This window comes from Balaenoptera physalus (genome assembly GCF_965194825.1).
Source record: "Balaenoptera physalus genome assembly, chromosome: 10".
Taxonomy (NCBI): domain Eukaryota; kingdom Metazoa; phylum Chordata; class Mammalia; order Artiodactyla; family Balaenopteridae; genus Balaenoptera; species Balaenoptera physalus.
The window spans coordinates 70,100,222-70,117,193 of record NC_138889.1 but is presented as its reverse complement, the minus strand read 5'-3'; the positions used below and the strand labels follow the sequence as shown (position 1 = coordinate 70,117,193).

The 16,972-nt window shown below is 38.0% G+C and overlaps 3 long non-coding RNA genes across 3 annotated transcripts in view; all 3 read left to right on the top strand.

Annotated features, from left to right (window-relative positions):
* The window catches only part of LOC309667525, a 616,044-nt gene that overhangs the window by 485,697 nt on the left and 113,375 nt on the right, over window positions 1-16,972 (top strand). The gene's annotated exons all lie outside the window — the stretch shown is intronic.
* Window positions 1-16,972, top strand: part of LOC309667519 — a 373,680-nt gene that overhangs the window by 342,713 nt on the left and 13,995 nt on the right. Inside the window, exons 2-3 of the long non-coding RNA XR_014267798.1 lie at window positions 390-3,442; window positions 5,580-5,672. This is a non-coding gene — a long non-coding RNA (uncharacterized lncRNA). The remainder of the gene's footprint in view (window positions 1-389; window positions 3,443-5,579; window positions 5,673-16,972) is intronic.
* On the top strand, window positions 12,399-15,462 carry LOC309667523. The gene is made up of 2 exons (XR_014267802.1): window positions 12,399-14,933; window positions 14,966-15,462. It is a non-coding gene; the product is annotated as an uncharacterized lncRNA (long non-coding RNA).

Here is a 16,972-nt window from a genome sequence, read left to right as displayed (position 1 = left end):
ATCTTTTTCCATCCCCTCACTTTCAGCCTGTATGTGTCCCTAGGTCTGAAGTGGGTCTCTTGTAGACAGCATATATATGGGTCTTGTTTTTGTATCCATTCAGGAAGCCTGTGTCTTTTGGTGGGAGCCTTTAATCCATTTACATTTAAGGTAATTATCGATACATATGTTCCTATTACCATTTTCTTAATTGTTTTGGGTTTTTTTTTTAAACAAGGGGTTTTTCCCCCCACATTTTAAAATGATTTATTTACTTATTTATTTATTTTACAGGTTTTGTTCTATGTTTATTTATTTATTTTATTTATGGCTGTGTTGGGTCTTCATTTCTGTGCGAGTGCCCTCTCCAGTTGTGGCAAGTGGGGGACACTCTTCATCACGGTGTGCAGGCCTCCCACTATTGTGGCCTCTCCCATTGCGGAGCACAGGCTCCAGACACGCAGGCTCAGCAATTGTGGCTCAAGGGCCCAGCACCTCCGTGGCATGTGGGATCTTCCCAGACCAGGGCTTGAACCCATGTCCCCTGCATTGGCAGGCAGAGCCCCAACCACTGCGTCACCAGGGAAGCCCATTGTTTTGGGTTTTTGTAAGTCTTTTTCTTCTCTTGTGTTTCCCACTTAGAGAAGCTCCTTTAGCATTTGTTGTAAAGCTGGTTTGGTGGTGCTGAATTCTCTTAGCTTTTGCTTGTTTGTAAATGTTTTAATTTCTCTGTCGAATCTGAATGAGATCCTTGCTGGGTAGAGTAATCTTGGTTGTAGGTTTTTCCCCTTCATCACTTTAAATACGTCCTGATACTCCCTTCTGGCTTGCAGAGTTTCTGCTGAAAGATAAGCTGTTAACCTTATGGGGATTCCCTTGTATGTTATTTGTTGTTTTTCCCTTGTTGCTTTTAATATTTTTTCTTTGTATTTAATTTTTGATAATTTGATTAATATGTGTCTTGGTGTGTTTCTCCTTGGATTTATCCTGTATGGGAGTCTCTGCACTTCCTGGACTTGATTAACTATTTCCTTTCCCATATTAGGGAAGTTTTCAACTATTATCTATTCAAATATTTTCTCAGTCTCTTTCTTTTTCTCTTCTTCTTCTGGGACCCCTATAATTCGAATGTTGGTGAGTTTAATGTTGTCCCAGGCGTCTCTGAGACCGTCCTCAATTCTTTTCATTATTTTTTCTTTATTCTGCTCTGCAGTAGTTATTTCCACTGTTTTATCTTCCATGTCACTTATCCCTTCTTCTGCCTCAGTTATTCTGCTATTGATTCCTTCTAGAGAATTTTTAATTTCATTTATTGTGTTTTTCATCATTGTTTGTTTGCTCTTTAGTTCTTCTAGGTCCTTGTTAAATGTTTCTTGCATTTTGTCTATTCTATTTCCAAGATTTTGGATCATCTTTACTATCATTACTCTGAATTCTTTTTCAGGTAGACTGCCTATTTCCTCTTCATTTGTTTCGTCTGGTGGGTTTTTACCTTGCTCCTACATCTGCTGTGTGTTTCTCTGTCTTCTCATTTTGCTTAACTTACTGTGTCTGGGGTTTCCTTTTCACAGGCTGCAGGTTCGTAGTTCCCATTGTTTTTGGTGTCTGCCCCCAGTGGCTAAGGTTGGTTCAGTGGGTTGTGTGGGCTTCCTGGTGGAGGGGACGGGTGCCTGTGTTCTGGAGGATGAGGCTGGATCTTTTCTTTCTGATGGGCAGGACCGCGTCCAGTGGTGTGTTTTGGGGTGTCTGTGACCTTATTATGATTTTAGGCAGCCTCTCTGCTAATGGGTGGGGTTGTGTTCCTGTCTTGCTAGTTGTTTGGCATAAGGTGTCCAGCACTGTAGCTTGCTTGTTCTTGAGTAGAGCTGGGTCTTAGAGTTGAGATGGAGATATCTGGGAGAGCTTTTGCCGTTTAACATTACCTGGAGCTGGGGGGTCTCTGGTGGACCAATGTCCTGAACTCGGCTCTCCTACCTCAGAGGCACAGGCCTGACACCCGGCCCAAGCACCAAGACCCTGTCAGCCACACAGCTCAGAAGAAAAGGGAGAAGAAAAGAAAGAAAGAAAGAAAAAATAATAATAAAATAAAATAAAATTAAAGTTATTAAAATAAAAAATAATTATTAAAAATAAAAAAATAAAAATAAGAAAGAAGAGAGCAACCAAATCAAAAAAAATATCCACCAATGATAACAAGTGCTAAAAAGTATACTAAAAAAACCCCCAACCCCTCCCCCCCCAAAAACCAGACAGACAGAACCCTAGGACAAATGGTAGAAGCAAAGCTATACAGACAAAATCACACAAAGAAGCATACACATACACACTCACAAAAAGAGAAAAAGGAAAAAAAATATATATTGTTGCTCCCAAAGTCCACCGCCTCAATTTTGGGATTATTTGTTGTCTATTCAGGTGTTCCACAGATGCAGGGTACATCAAGTTGATTGTGGAGATTTAATCCGCTGCTCCTCAGGCTGCTGAGAGAAATTTCCCTTTCTCTTCTTTGTTTGCACAGCTCCTGGGGTTCAGCTTTGGATTTGGCCCCACCTCTGCGTGTAGGTCTCCTGAGGGCATCTGTTCTTCGCTCAGACAGGACAGGGTTAAAGGAGCAGCTGCCTCGGGGGCTCTGGCTCACTCAGGCCTGGGGGAGGGAGGGGTACGGATGCGGGGCGAGCCTGTGGCGGCAGAGGCCTGCGTGACGTTGCAGCAGCCTGAGGCGCGCAGTGTGTTCTCCTGGGGAAGTTGTCCCTGAATCACGGGACCCTGGCATTGGCAGGCTGCACAGGCTCCCAGGAGGGGCGGTGTGGATAGTGACCTGTGCTTGCACGCAGGCTTCTTGGTGGCGGCAGCAGCAGCCTTAGCATTTCACGCCTGTCTCTGGGGTCTAAGCTGATAGCAGCTGCTTACGCCCATCTCTGGAGCTCGTTTAGGCGGTGCTCTGAACCCCCTCTCCTCGTGCACCCCGAAACAATGGTCTATTGCCTCTTAGGCAGGTCCAGACATTTTCCCGGACTCCCTCCCGGCTAGCTGTGGCGCACTAGCCCCCTTCAGGCTGAGTTCGTGCAGCCAACCCCAGTCCTCTCCCTGGGATCCAACCGAAGCCCGAGCCTCAGCTCCCAGCCCCCGCCCGCCCCGGCGGGTGAGCAGACAAGCCTCTCGGGCTGGTGAGTGCTGGTCGGCACCGATCCTCTGTGCAGGAATCTCTCTGCTCTGCCCTCTGCACCCCTGTTGCTGTGCTCTCCTCTGTGGCTCCGAAGCTTCCCCTCTGCCACCCCTGTCTCTGCCAGTGAAGGGACTTCCTAGTGTCTGGAAACTTTTCCTCCTTCACATCTCCCTCCCAGAGGTGCAGGTCCCGTCCCTATTCTTTTGTCTCTGCTTTTTTCTTTTTTCTTTTGCCCTACCCAGGTACACGGGGAGTTTCTTGCCTTTTGGGAAGTCTGAGGTCTTCTGCCAGCATTCAGTAAGTGTTCTGTAGGAGTTGTTCCACATATAAATGTATTTCTGATGTATTTGTGGGGAGGAAGGTGATCTCCACGTCTCACTCCTCCGCCATCTTGAAGGTCTCCCTGCCTAGCTTTTCACTTTAATAAACATATATCTTTTAAAAACCCAGCTTAAGATATAATTTACAACTATACAATTTAGCCCTTTAATGTATACAATTCAATGGTGTTTAGTATAGTCACAGAGTTGTGCAACTGTACATTTTAACAAATAGAAAAAAACACCCATGTAACCACCAATCAAGGTCAGGAGTAAAATACTGGGGAAGCCCTCTGGAGGTCTCTTTTCTTTTGTTTTAAATTTTTTATTGAAGTATAGTTGATTTACAATGTCGTTTTCATTTCTGCTGTACAGCAAAGTGACTCAGTTATACATATATATACATTCTTTTTTATATTCTTTTCCATTATGGTTTATCTCAGGATATTGAATATAGTTACCTGTGCTGTACAGTAGGACCTGTTGTTTATCCATCTGTGTATAATAGTTTGCATCTGCTAATCCCAAACTCCCAATACTTCCCTCCCCCACCCCCCTCCCCCTTGGCAACCACAAGTCTGTTCTCTACATCTGTGAATCTGTTTCTTTTTCCTAGATAGGTTCATTTGTGTCATGTTTTAGAATATCTACTTTTTTCTCTGTGTTTTTTTCCTTTTTGCATCTTAAGAAAGCCTTTCCTACTGTGAAATAATGAAGATATATTATTTTCTGAAAGTGGTATAGTTTTACTTTTCTCATTTAATCTTTACCTAGGATTCATTTTAGGTATAGTATGAAGTAAGGGTCCAAGAGTGTATTATTTATTATGGCCTATTTCCTTATGCATAAGTTTGAGTTAGGGTTCTATTCTTTTCCATTATTTTCAACCTTTGTGTCAATACTGTATTGAATTTCCTGTAGCTTATCCTCTGTTAGAACAAGTCCCTCTTCATTTGTTTTGCTTCAAGGGCATTTTGATTATTCTTGATCGTTTGCACCCATTTATTACACACACACGCAAAATACCTCCAAAACAAAAAATTGCTAAAACTTTGAATCTATGAATAAATTTGAGAAGAAATGACATCATTTTAATATTGAGTCTTATAATTCATTGGTATGATATGTATCTCCATTTTGGAGTAGTCCTTATTAATTTCTCTTGATAATGTTCTATGGTTTTGAGAGTGCCTTGCACATTTTTTGTAAGACTTATTCCTGGGTATTTTTTATGCTATTGAAAGCAGTATTTGTGTTTTGTTGCTGATATATAAAACTATAATTGAGGTTTGTATATTGACCTTGTATTCAATAATATTTTATTAATTCAAGTTTATTAATTCTAATAAGTTACATATAGATTAAAAATTTGTTTTACATATACAATCATAACATCTGTGAGTAATATCAATGCTGTTTCTTTTGTTTTTTTGCTTGCCATAATGATTTAGGATTTCCAGTGTAATACTGAACAGAGGTGGTAATAAGTAGAATAAGGCAGTCTTGTCTTGTTCCCAGTCCCCAAAATAGTGTTCCATAGTTCAACAGTAAGGATGGTGCTCACTGTTGTTTTTGGTCTTGGTTTTTTTTTTTCTTTTTTAGAGTTATATTCCATAAGATTAATGAATTTCCTTGGGTTCAAAGCCAAGCTTTGTGAATAACTAGCTGGATGATCTTTGGCAAGTAATTTTACCTCTCTGTGAGTTTTCTCATGAGAAAAAGATGGATGTCCTACTCTAGATTCTCTGATAAACAGAGACTGGGACAAGGATTAAGTGCTAATGCTTTATAAAGGAGGTGTAATCCCAGAATAGCAAGAATGAGTGCAAAGGAAAGTGAGGCCAGGCAGTGTGGGAAGCAACGCAAAGTAATGTCTCACTACCCTGGCCACTGTCTCTTGATGAGCTACAAAGACATAAGCAGTGGCTTAGCTGGTGAGTCTGTCAGCCATGCAAGATGTCTCCAGATAGGCTGAATGACAACCTGAGTCTCAGAACAGTCAGTGGGTAAGAGGAAGGGGAGGGATTCTATCCTCCAGCTTCCTGTTTTTTCCTGGGGGTCAACATTTGTCCCACTGGGAATTAAGTTTCCCTCCTTCTCTGTTGCATCATCAGGCTTTTTGGCAACTGTGGGCAACCGGATCCCTTACCCTGTGGAGTGGTATTTCCTCTGAGCCTGGAGGTTGTGGGAGGAGCCATAGACTCCAGGTAAGTGGTTGGCCAGCCTCAGGCATCAAGACCACAGGGCCTACAAGAAGTCCTTTGGCTGAGGTGTTGAGCAAAGCAGAGCAAATGGCTGAGAGTGCAGGAGATGTGAGGCTGAGAGACTATGAGGACGTGCACAAAATAGGATTATTTATAGGGCTACTACTAGTACCTACATCATAGGGTTGTTGTGTGGATTAAATACGCTACTAGTTTTTATTTTTTTCATTATTATTTAAAATATTTATTTATTTATTTTTGGCTGTGTTGGGTCTTTGTTCCTGCGCGCAGGCTTTCTCTAGTTGCAGTGAGCGGGGGCTACTCTTCGTTGCGGTGCATGGGCTTCTCATTGTAGTGGCCTCTTTTGTTGCAGAGCACGGGCTCTAGGTGCGCAGGCTTCAGTAGTTGTGGCACACGGGCTCAGTAGTTGTGGCTCGCGGGCTGTAGAGCACCAGCTCAGTAGTTGTGGCACACGGGCTTAGTTGCTCTGCGGCATGTGGGACCTTCCTGGACCAGGGCTCGAACCTGTGTCCTCTGCATTGGCAGGTGGATTCTTAACCACTGCACCACCAGGGAAGTCCACGTTACTAGTTTTTAAAAGCTTAGAAAAATGCATCGTACAGGGTGAGCTGTCAAATACTATTAGCTAAAATGCAATCCAATGTATCAACCTTTTTGTTATAGACAATGATCTTTGTGAAATGCTTAGAAAAGTCTTCTCTACTCAGCAATTATAGAAATAGCATCCATCTGGATTTTATTTTGGCATATGAAGTGAGGTCAGAATCACACTTTGTGTTTTTCCAAATGTCTTGACACCAGTCCAAACACCATGTATTGAATATTCTATGTTTTCCCCTTTGCTTTGAACTTTGATTTATAATATATTAAATTTGCATATTTATTTGCTGATTTACTAACTTTTATTCCATTCCATTGATATATCTCTAAATTCTATTCTACTGTTTAAGGATGATAGCCTTCTGATAATAATGTATTTTATGACATGTTTCTATTTCTTGTTCTTTTAAGAATTTTCCTGGCTTGTCTCACATGTTTATGATTTTAGGTAAATTTAAGAATCATGTTTTCAAATTCCTTCTAAAAGAATAATTCTGGGATTTTGATTGTGAATACACTGAAATTATAGTTTAAGTTAGGAAAAATTTATTATGGTGAAATTTACTTTTAAAAAACAAGATATCTCTTTCCATTTATTCAAGATTTAATGTTCTTAGTAGAATTTTATAGCTTCCAACAAGTTCCAAACATTTCTTGTTACAGCATTCCTAGATAATTTATGATTTTCTATGATTGTGAATGGAATGTTTTCTTCTGTCATATATTTTACTTGATTATTTTTGTATATCAGAAATCTATTAGCTTTATTTTAAATTTTTTAGTAGCTTTATTAAGATAAATTTTACAGTATGGTAGAATTCACCCATTTCAAGCATGCATTTTGATGATTTTTAGTAATGTTGCTGAGTGGTGCAACAATCACCATAAATTATTTTTAGAATATTTTCCTTCCTCTAGTGAGATCGTTCATGCCTGTTTACAGTTCATCCCTGTTCTCATCCCCAGCCCCAGGTGAACACTAATCTACTTTCTGTCTCTATAAATTTTCTAAACAATTCATATCAGTAAATCATACAATATGTAGTCTCAAGTATCTGTCTTTCATTTAGCACAATGTTTTTTGAGATTTATCTGTGATGTAGCCTATGTTAGCAGTTTGTTTCTTATTACTGCCAAATAGTATTCCACTGTATGTTTATATCACATTTTGTCTATCTTTTCACCAATGATGGACATTTAGATTGTTTTCAGTTACGGACTATTTATAAATAATGCTACTATGAACATTTGCATGAAGTCTTTGTGGAGACATGTGTTGTTTTTTTTAATTAATTACTTAATTTATTATTTATTTATTTTTTAAAACATCTTTATTGGAGTATAATTGCTTTACAATGGTGTGTTAGTTTCTGCTTTATAACAAAGTGAATCAGTTATACATATACATATGTCCCCATATCTCTTCCCTCTTGTGTCTCCCTCCCTCCCACCCTCCCTATCCCACCCCTCTAGGTGGTCACAAAGCACTGAACTGATCTCCCTGTGCTATGCGGCTGCTTCCCACTAGCTATCTATTTTAAGTTTGGTAGGGTATATATGTCCATGCCACTCTCTCACTTTGTCCCAGCTTACCCTTCCCCCACCCCATATCCTTAAGTCCATTCTCTAGTAGGTCTGTGTCTTTATTCCTGTCTTGCCCCTATGTTCTTCATGACCATTTTTTTTTTAGATTCCACATATATGCATTAATATACGATATTTGTTTTTCTTTTTCTGACTTACTTCACTCTGTATGACAGTCTCTATGTCCATCCACATCTCTGCAAGTGACCCAATTTCATTCCTTTTTATGGCTGAGTAATATTCCATTGTATATATGTGCCACATCTTCTTTATCCATTCATCTGTTGATGGACACTTAGGTTGCTTCCAGGGACGTGTGTTTTTATTTCTCTTGGATATATATGTAAGAATGGAATGATTGGGTTGTATGGTAATCTTATGTTTAACTTTTTGAGAAATTCCCCTACTGTTTTCCAGAATGGCTACACTATTTTACATTCCCACCAGCAATGTGTGAAGATTCTCTATTGATTTTAATATATTTATTTTGTATGTGACTATCTTATTGAATAATCTTTTCTTTTAGTGGTTTTTCTGTTGATGCTTTATTAATATGTACTCACAATTTCAAGTGACAGCATTCCAAATCAAACTAGCTGAAGTATTGGTTTATGTAATTAAGAGAAATTTAACTAAAAGAGAAATGTATCGGTTTATGTAATCAAGAAGGATGAACAAGGTGCTGATCATACACGATCAGAATTCAACTTAAAAGATAATTAGGTGCTCTGTCTCTCTCAGCTATGCTTCTTAATGATTATTAGTCTTGAACATCTTGACAGATGTTGATAGAAGCTCAATGATGACACAGTTTTTCTCCTTTGATGTCTTTATGTAATGGATTATGCTGATCAATCTTTTCCTATTGTACCATCCTTGAATCTCTAAAATAAATACCAATTGGTCATATGGTTTTACTGTACATGGCTGCATTTTATTTGTTAATATTTTGTTTAGAACTTTTCTTTCTAAATAAATGGGTGAGCTCAATCATCTTTGTTTTGTACTGTCTGTAACCAATTTGGTTGTTAAAATATTTGCTAGTAAAATGAGTTGGAGAGTTTTCTGTATTTTTATGTGGCTTGGAATAATTTAAATAGAATTATAATAATTTGTCTTATAGCTTAGATGAAGCTCAGTTCTAAACCCATTTGGATTTAGTGCCATTTTCAATGGTAGATTTTTTGTCATTTTTCAACCACTTTTATAATTGGTCTATTCAGACTTTGTTTCTTCTCAAGTTAATGCTGACAATTTTTATTTTGTTAGAAAATTATCTGTTTTCTGTAGATTTTCAAATTTGTACCTATGGATTTTGCATGTGATATTCTCTTAGCTCTTTTAATCTCTATTTTGTCTTTGGTTAGAAATTGGTTATACCAATTTATAATTCCACCTAAAATATAAGAGCTCCTGTTTCCATATATCTTCTTCCACTCTTTGATGTTATCAGATAATAAAAAAAATTTGCCAAACTGCTGTGTAAAAATTTTATCACATTAACTGCCATTTCATTATTATAAATGAATGTCAGTATTTTTTCATGAGTTTATCAGTTTATTGTTCTCTGCCACTATCGAAAGTATGTTCATAAACTTCGCCTGCCTTAAAAAGATATTCGTAACTTCCAGCGTTGGTCAAGATGGATTAAGTCCACTACAGCCTATGTTTTCCACAGGTTACAAACTAATAACTCTGAATAGAAATTTTAAAAATTACTTAAAGACTCTGAAAAATAAAAGAAATAATATTCAGATTGAGGAGGGAAGTCAGATCTTGCAGAGCAATCAATATGAGATTGAATTTTCTGGTTTTGCTTCCTCCTTTGTATCCCAGCTTTAACCCAAGGGTGGCCCCAATTATAGAACTGTAATATGAAGAGTAAAACTCAGAGAAAACCTTTTCCTTCTGGCAAGAAGACCAGGGAAGGCGACCTCTGCTCTTTATGCTTGAAATGAGTTTCTTATACGCAGCATATAATTGGGCCTCACAATTTTTTTTAACCAATCTGACAATTTTTGCCTTTTAATTAGGGCAATTAGACCATTTAACATAATATGATTACTGATATAGTTATGTTTAAATCTATCATCTTCCTTTTTTCCCCCTATTTGTCCCATTTTTCTTTGTTCCCTTTTTCCCTCTCTTTCTAACTCCTTTTGGATAAATTGAATATGTTTTGTGATTCCATTTTATCTCATGTTAGATTATTAATTATAGTTTTTATTTTTTTTTATTATTTTAGAAGTTGCTCTAGCATTTATAATATACATCTTTGACTTATCACATTCTACCTTATAGTGATATTATACCACTTCACATATAGTATAAGAACTTTTCAATAGTATACTTCCATCTCTTTCCTCCTAAACTTTGTGCTATTGTTGTCATAAGTTTTACTTTTACATGTGTTATAAAACCCACATTAACTAGTTATTGCCTTTGTTTAAAGAGTCATTTCCTTTACAGTAATTTATATAATAAGAGAAAAATCTTACGTATTTACCTATGTAGTTACCATTTGCAGTGCTCGTTCTTCCTTTGTGCAGATCCATATTTTTATGTTATTTCTTTTTGCTTCTGCCTGAGGGATTTCTTTTACTATTTCTTGTAGTGTGGGTCTGCTGGTAGTAATTTTTTTTTTAGCTTTTGAGTATCTGAATAAAATCTGTTTCATCTTTGTTTTTGAAAGATGTTTTTGCTGGGTATCAAATTCTAGGCTGATGTTTATTTTCTTTCAGCATTTTAAAGATGTTGTCTGATGTCTTCTACTCTGCATTGTTTCTGGCAAGTTATTTTTGTTCCCCATATGTTACATATTGGTTTTCTCAGCTTTATTGAGGTATAGTTGATAAATAAATTGTAAGATATTTACAGTGTACATTGTGATAATTTGATATACATATACATTGTGAAGAGATTCCCACCATCTGGTTAATTAACACATTCACTACCTCACATATTATCATTTTTTTGGTGAGAACATTAAATTCTACTTTCAGAAAATTTCAATTATAAAATACAGTATTATCAACTATAATCACCATGTTTTACATTAGATCCTCAGACTTTATTCTTTTTATAAGTCAGTATTTATAGCATTTTACCAACCTCTCCCTATTTCGCCCACCCCCAGCCCTGGCAACAACTTTTCTACTCTTTGTTTCTAACAGTTTGACTTTTTTTTTTTTACGATTACACATGTAAGTGATACCATGCAGTATTTGTCTTTCTCTGGCTTGTTTCACTTAGCATAATGCCCTCAAGTTCTATCCATGTTGTTGCAAATGGCAGGATTTCCTTCCTTCTAATGGCTGAATAATGTTCCATTGTGTGTGTATTGATGTATGTGTATATGTATATCTGCCTATGTATGTATGTATATATGTGTGTATCTATCTATTTCTTTATCCATTCACCGTTGATAGAAACTTAGGTTGTTTCTGTGTCTTGGCTATTATGAGTAATGCTGCAATGAACATGGGAGTGCAAATATCTCTTTGATACCCTGTTTCCATTTCCTTTGGATATATACATAGAAGTGAGATTGTTGGATCATATGGTAGTTCTAGTTTTAATTTTTTGAGGAAACTCCATACTGTTTTCCACAGTGGCTGCACCAATTTACATTCCTATCAACAGTGCACAAGGGTCCCCTTTTATCTGATCCTTGCCAATGCATGTTATCTGTTGTCTTTTTGATAATAGCTATTCTAACAGGTATGAGGTAATATCACTGTGGTTTTGATTTGCATTTTCCTGATGATTAATGATGTTGGGTGCCTTTTCATGTACCTGTTAGCTATTTGTATGTCTTCGTGAGAAAAAAATGTCTGTTCACTTCTGCTGCCTGTTTTTTAATTGGATTGTTCATTTGTTTTTTGCTATTGAGTTTTATGAATCTCTGTATATTTTAGATATTAACCCCTTAGCAAATATATGATTTGCAAATATTTTCTCTCATTCAGTAGGTTGCCTTTTCATTTTTGTTGATGGTTTCCTTTGCTGTGCAGAGCTTTTTAGTTTGATGTAGTTCCACTAATTTACTTTTGCTTTTATTGCCTTCACTTCTGGTATCAAATCCAAAAAATCATTGCCAAGACCACTGTCAAGAAGCTTACTCCCTATGTTTTCTTCCAGGAGTTTTATGGCTTCATGTCTTACATTCAAGTCCTTAATCCATTTTGAGTTTATCTTTGTATATGGTGTCAGATAGTGATCCAGTTTCATTCTTTTATGTTTGGCTCTGTGCAGTTTTCCCAGCACCACTTATTGAAGAAGCTGTCCTTTCCTGTATATTATTTGCTCCTTTGTTGTAAATTAATTGACCATATATGCATGGGTTTATTTCTAGACTCTCTGTTGTGTTCCACCAATCTATGTGTCTGTTTTTATGCTAGTACCATACTGTTTTGATGACTATAGCTTTGTAATATAGTTTGAAATCAGAAAGTGTGATGCAACATATTGTTTTGTTTTGTTTTTGTTTTTTTTAAATCTGGCTGCTTTTAAGTTTTCTTATCACTGGTTTTGAACAATTTATGATGGGCATTGGTATATTTTTCTTAATTTTTTTTTGCATTTGTGGATTGCTGAGATTCTTGGATTTGTGGGCTTATAGATTTCATCAAATTTTGAAAAATTATTGTTATTATTTCTGGATATATTTTTTCTGCTCTTACATTTCCTCTCCTTCAGGGACTCCAATTACAAACATTATTAGGTCCCTTGAAGTCTTTCCATAGCTCACTGATGCTATGCTCATTTAAGAAAATTTCTCTTTTCTTTCTAGTTTCTTTTTTTTTTTGTATAGTTTCTATTGTTCCATCTTCAGGTTCATTAAACTTTTCTTCTACAAAATCTAATTTGCCATTAATCCTATCCAGTGTATTTTCCATCTCACACATTGTAGTTTTCTTCTCTAGAAGTTTTATTTGGTTCTTTTTTTAATATCTTACATATCTCCACTTAACTATTTTTCAACATGTGGAATCTAGTCATTGTAACTGTTTTAATGACTATGTTTGGTAATTTTAATATCTGTGTCAGTTCTGCTTTGGTTTTAATGTATGTATTTATTTTATCTCATTATAGGTCACCTTTTTCTCCTTTTTTGTATCTGGGAATTTTTTACTGGATCCCAGACATTGTGATTTTTTCCTTGATGGGTGCTGGATATTTTTGTTCTCACCCTTTGATCTGGGACACAGTTAAGTTACTTGAAGCCTTTCAGGATTTGCTTTTAAGAGTTATTAGTCAAAGCTAAAGCAGTGTTCAGTAGAGGACTAATTATTCCCCACTATTGGTACAAGTGTCTTCTGTGTATCCTACCTCACACTCTGAGAATCATAAGGTTTCCCAGCCTGGCTAGTGGGAACTATTCCTAGCTATGTGAGAGCACTGGGCATTGTTACTTCTAAATCTTTTAAATGGTTCTTTCCCCAGCCTTGTCTAGTCTCCTCACACACATGTGCTTATCATACTCAGTTGAATATTCAAGGAGACTCCCTGCAGACCCCAGAGCTCTCTTTTTGTGATGCCTGGTCTTCTTTTGTACTCTGTCCTTCAGATATTATTCACCTTGGTCTCCCCAGGCTCTCAGTTACATCTCCTCAAGTCAAGGATTATTTCCTTTTGATGAATTGTTGTCTTTATTATTATTGTGTCTCTCTTTATCCATCACTATGTATTTTTTTGTTTTAAATCTTGATATTACTAATGAAGTGGCATCCTTCTAAGTATTATACTCAATGCCTATGAATTAGAAGGTTTTTCATGTTGGCTGGTAGGAAAATGAACTATTTCTGGCTTGATGTGAGATTTGAGGGTTTTCCCCCTGCTATTTTTGATTGATTATTTCCCCATCCTTCGGTAGTTTTCTCACAAACATGCTCTGGTCTGTATTCAGCTGAAGACTCAAGAGGCACTGATGATCTCTGGAGCTCTCTCTTGCCTGATCTTCCTCTTCTCTGGTTCTCTGTCCTGGGAGCTCTAGCCACTTCAGCCTCCCTGTCTTCTAGCTCTCTCTTCTCAGTGTAAGGAAACTGCAAGCCTCTGCCTCCCCTCTCTCTTCCTGTGTTGTGGCCAGGAAATTCCCTCCAAGCAGTAAGCTGAGGCAATTGTTGGACTTATCTTCTATGTTCCTTCTCTCTCAGGTGTCACTGTCCAGAACTGCCTGATGTCCAATATCTGAAAACCATTGTTTCATATATGGTGTCCTTTTTTGGATTGTTTCAGATGAAAAGCATATCCCATCTCTGTTACTTCATATTGACCAGAAGTGGAAGTTCTCATCTTTAATAACTTTAAAAGTATCTATTTTATGGATGCAGACTGTATCTAAGACTTAAATGATTACCTTGTGTTTTATGTGGTGAATACTGTTTACTCATGGTGTTATGTTTTCAAACATCTAACATTGTTATCTTTTATTATGAGCTCATTGTTAGTGGGATTTTTTTTTGGAATCCTGTGTAGCCAGTGTTGAAGGCATGTCCTTCCAGGGTAGTTTTGTATTCCCTTATACTGGATTATGTTAATTTCTCAACTGTACAGTATTCCCACGATTAAAAACCCACAGAAGATAAGCTCACAAAATATATAAAATAATTGTGTTCAGCCACTGGACATCTTTGATGTCCTCAGATCGCATGAAGAGTATAAATTCAAAGTCCAAAGCCATGTACGTTGCGGGCTCTCATTTTTGAATTGTCAAAAGAGACTTTTCCTCTTTTTCAATCCAGAGCCTAAGAAAAGACTGACAAACTTTCTTATGATCCTTACATGCTAATAGATAGTTTTCTCCCTCCCTTAGGAGGTGTAGAAAACTTCTCCTTGTGTAGATATCTCATTTCTAACTCCTAGCATTACAGAAGGCTTTTCTGTCCTTATGTTGGTGCTGAAACCCAAATCCCTAGATTACTGAAACTAGCATCACCTCCCTTCCTCAAGGACCTTCACAGAGTCACTTCTCATATTTATTGTTCTGATTTTCAGATTCTTCTTCATTTCTAGGATGTTGATATTTCTCTTTATTTCTCATGGTATTAACTATTAAAAGTATATATATAGATAGATAGATAGATAGATAGATAGATAGATAGATAGAAAATATATCTCTTCCAGATAACTACATGACTTCTTTTTGATTACTAGTTAGTGTCAAGTTTTTTCTTTTTTAAATTAATTAATTAATTAATTTGTTGCTGCATTGGGTCTTTGTTGCTGCGCAAGGGCTTTCTCTAGTTGTGGCGAGCGGGGGCTACTCTTCATTGTGGTGCATGGTCTTCTCACTGTGGTGGCTTCTCTTGTTGCAGAGCACGGGCTCTAGGTGCATGGGCTTCAGTAGTTGTGGCACGCAGGCTCAGTAGCTGTGGCTCACAGGTTCTAGAGCGTAGGCTCAGTAGTTGTGGTGCACGGGCTTAGTTGCTCCGCAATGTGTGGGATCTTCCTGGATCAGGGATGGAACCCATGTCCCCTGCATTGGCAAGCAGATTCTTAACCACTGCACCACCAGGGAAGCCTGTTAGTGGCAACTTAGTGAAGCTTCCAGCCTTCAATAATTTGCAGTTAAAAAATAAGTACCTGGGACTTCCCTGGTAGTCCAGTGGTTAAGACTCTGCCTTCCAATGCAGGGGACATGGGTTCAATCCCTGTCTGGGGAACTAAGATCCCACATGCCACGGGACAAATAAGCCTGCGTGCCACAACTAGAGAGCCTACGTGCTGCAACTACTGAGCCCATGCACCACAACCAGAGAGCCCGCGTGCCATAATTACTGAGCCCACATGCTCTGGAGCCTGCACACCACAACTAGAGAGAAGCCTGTACACCACAACTAGAGAAGCCCGCACACCGCAACAAAAGATCCCACGTGCCGCAACTAAGACCTGACGCAGCCAAATAAATAAATTTTAAGTACCTAAATACCGATAAGAGAAAGGGTTTTAATAAAGATATTGGCAGTAATTAAAGGAAATGGTGATTGGGAAATGGGACCAGGGAATGAAAAAAGCAAGAAAAGAATAGTGGGATCCAGGCAGAAGGGGATAGGTGAGGTAAAACTAATAATCACCACTTACTGGGTGCTGACAATGTGTGGTGCACTTCACATGTGGTGTCTCACTGTTTGAGCTGGGGAACCAGGATGTGAGAGGGCTGCTTTCAACTGGATCTGTCTGCTATTTGCATTACACTATGCTGCCTCCCTTAGGTGTGGAGAATGCACTGGATTCTTGTGAGAAAGAAGAATGAGGATAAGATTACTACAGTCCCTTTGAATGAACCTCTTGTTCCGGATCTTACTGTTATTTTGTAGTGAGAGTGTGCTGTCATACATATACACACACAGACATATACATATATATACTTACTATGTATGATAATAATGATTATTTTATCTATAGCTATACCTCCAAAGCAGGATTTGTAGTGGCAATTCAGGCTACATGTCTGTCTGATTTTGTCAGTGGGAATCTGCTGGATGCCAGCCCTAGATACTCTTGCACAGGGTTCAGTGAAATTTTTCTGTAAAAGCCTAGGTAGTAAATATTTTTGGCTTGCAGACTGTGTGTTCTCTTTTATTTAAAAAATTTATTTATTTATTTTAGGCTGTGTTGGGTCTTCGTTGCACTGCACGAGCTTCTCATTTCGGTGGCTTCTTTCACTGTGGAGCACAGGCTCTAGGCGCGCGGCTTCAGTAGTTGTGGCACGTGGGCTCAATAGTTGTGGCTCACGGGCTCTAGAGTGCAGGCTCAGTAGTTCTGGTGCACAGGCTTAGTTGCTCTGCGGCATGTGGGATCTTCCTGGACCAGGGATCAAACCTGTGTCCCCTGCACTGACAGGCAGATTCTCAACCACTGCGCCACCAGGGAAGCCCCGGCTGTATGTGCTCTTGTTGCAACTACTCAACTCTGCTATTGTAGTATGAAAGCAGCTATAAACAATATGTAAATGCATGGATGTAGCCATGTTGCAATTAAATTTTATTTACAGAAACAGGCAGCTGGCCAGATTTGGTCTGTGGGCTGTAGTTTGCTGACCACTGCTCTTGAGTCTATTCCACGATGAAATGCTGTAATTACACACATATATCCAT